Genomic DNA, 2,500 nt, shown 5'->3' with positions numbered 1-2,500 from the left:
TCCACTGCCACTTTCTCCAAAGAGATATATATATATATATATACATATATATATATATGTGTGTGTATATATATATATACATACATATATATATATATATACATTATATATTTATATATATATATATATGTGTGTGTGTGTGTGTGTGTGTGTGTGTGTGTGTGTGTGTGTGTGTGTGTGTGTGTGTGTGCGTGTGTGTGTGTGTGTGTGCGTGCGTGCGTGTGTGTGTGTGTGTGTGTGTGTGTGTGTGTGTGTGTGTGTGTGTGTGTGTGTGTGTGTGTGTGTGTGTGTGTGTGTGCGTGTGTGTGTGTGTGTGTGTGTGTGTGTGTGTGTGTGTGTGTGCATGTGTGTGTGTGTGTGTGTGTGTGTGTGTGTGTGTGTGTGTGTGTGCGCGTGTGTGTGTGTGTGTGTTTGTGTGTGTGTGTGTGTGTGTGTGTGTGTGTGTGCGTGTGTGTGTGTGTGTGTGTGTGTGTGTGTGTGTGTGTGTGTGTGTGTGTGTGTGTGTGTGTGTGTGTGTGTGTGTGTGTGTGTGTGCACGTGAGTATACACATATGCATATATATTCATCAGGATAGAAACCACAAGAAAGGTGGGGGTGTTCTATTGTACGTTAAAAACAATGTTCATGCTTGTGTTTTAGAGAAAGTGAAACAGGATGCATATCATAGTTTGTGGGTTGAGTTAACCCAAACAAATGGACAAAAAATGAATATAGATGTAATATATAGGCCAAAGACATTATCATTAGCAGACGACAAACTGTTATTTCAAGAACTGTCTAGTTTCTGCAACCGGGATTTATTGATAATGGGTGATTTCAATTTTACTGACATTGATTGGATGACCCTTGAACATGGCCATATAGGTAGTCGCTTGTTTGATTTTCTTGGTGACAATTACTTAATTCAGCATGTAAAAGAGCCCACAAGATATGGAAACTTACTCGATCTTTTGATCACTAGCCGCGAAAGCATGGTAACTGATGTAGAAGTCGGTGAATCTGTTGCAAATAGCGATCACAACCTAGTTAGATTCAAACTCCTAAACAATTTTAGAATAGATACTTGTGTTTCTAAAATACCCGATTTCAGTAAAGCTCAGTTCATAGAACTACGTCAGGAGCTTCAGCTTACAGATTGGGAGGCAAAATTAAACGAAAGACCTGTAGATCAGATGTGGGAAATATTTCAAAATACGCTCACTAAGATGATTCAAACTTACATTCCTTTTAAGGACAGACGTCCCCCAAATCAGGCTCGCCCAAAGTGGCTCGACAAAGAAACTGAAAAAAGTATTGCTAAAAAGAGACAGGCTTATAAGAAATATAAGTGCTCGGGTGCATCTAATGACTATGAAAGTTATGTATCAATACAGAGAGATTTAAAAAAGACAATAAGAAAAAGAAAACGACAATACGAAATGAACATCGCTGAGAAATCCAAAAAGAATCCCAAAGAATTCTACAGTTACATTAGAGATAAAAAGGTTGTTAGGAATCACATTGGTCCACTATTATCTGCTGACGGTCAACTTGAATATTCAAATGAAGGAATGTGTAATATCTTAAACAATTATTTTAGCTCGGTATTCGTAAACGAAACACCTCAAGGTGAATTCCAAACTGAAACCTGTGTTAAGTCTAGGGTAAACTTACTCGGTACGGTAAATATAACAAAAGAAATAATTAAAAGGAGTATAGAGAAACTCAAAGTTAATAAAACACCAGGGCCTGACGGTTGGCATTCAAGAATCTTAAAGGAAATGAAAAATGAGATTGTTGTTCCATTAGAAATTATTTTCAAGAAATCCATCATATCCGGAGATGTCCCAAGAGAATGGAAGCTAGCTAACGTTACTCCCATATTCAAAAAAAGGTGACAAAAAGAAACCAAATAACTATAGGCCTATAAGTTTGACTTCAATCGTAGGAAAAATAATGGAAACTATCATCAGAGATGCTATGGAACATCATTTAGAAAGTAACCGTTTGATAAATGATAGCCAGCATGGTTTCAGACGGAAACGTTCTTGCGTGACTAACTTACTCGAATTCTACAACACAGTTATCTCGAATTATGACAAAAGAAACAATATAGATTTAGTATATCTAGACTTTGCAAAAGCTTTTGATACCGTCCCACACGAAAGACTACTTACTAAATTAGCTTTGCATGGAATAAGTGGTAGCCTATTAGGTTGGACTAGTAATTGGTTGAATGGTCGAAAAACAGAGAGTTGTTTTAAATGGAAAAACTTCTGGATGGAAAAGTGTTGCAAGTGGAGTTCCTCAGGGTTCCGTTCTTGGGCCACTTCTATTCATAGTATATATAAATGATATAGACCATGGATTAAAATCTACTGTTTCCAAATTTGCTGATGATACAAAACTGTGCGGAGTGGCAAATGATCACTCAAACCAATTAGATATTCAAGAAGATTTAAATAAATTACAGCAATGGTCTGAAAAGTGGTTTACGAAATTTAACACAAGGTAATGCAC

The sequence above is a fragment of the Oratosquilla oratoria genome, chromosome 25 (assembly GCF_046742065.1).
Source record: "Oratosquilla oratoria isolate Oo_2021 chromosome 25, ASM4674206v1, whole genome shotgun sequence".
Taxonomy (NCBI): domain Eukaryota; kingdom Metazoa; phylum Arthropoda; class Malacostraca; order Stomatopoda; family Squillidae; genus Oratosquilla; species Oratosquilla oratoria.
The sequence above is the reverse complement of the archived record's forward strand: the minus strand, read 5'-3'. Positions refer to the sequence as shown.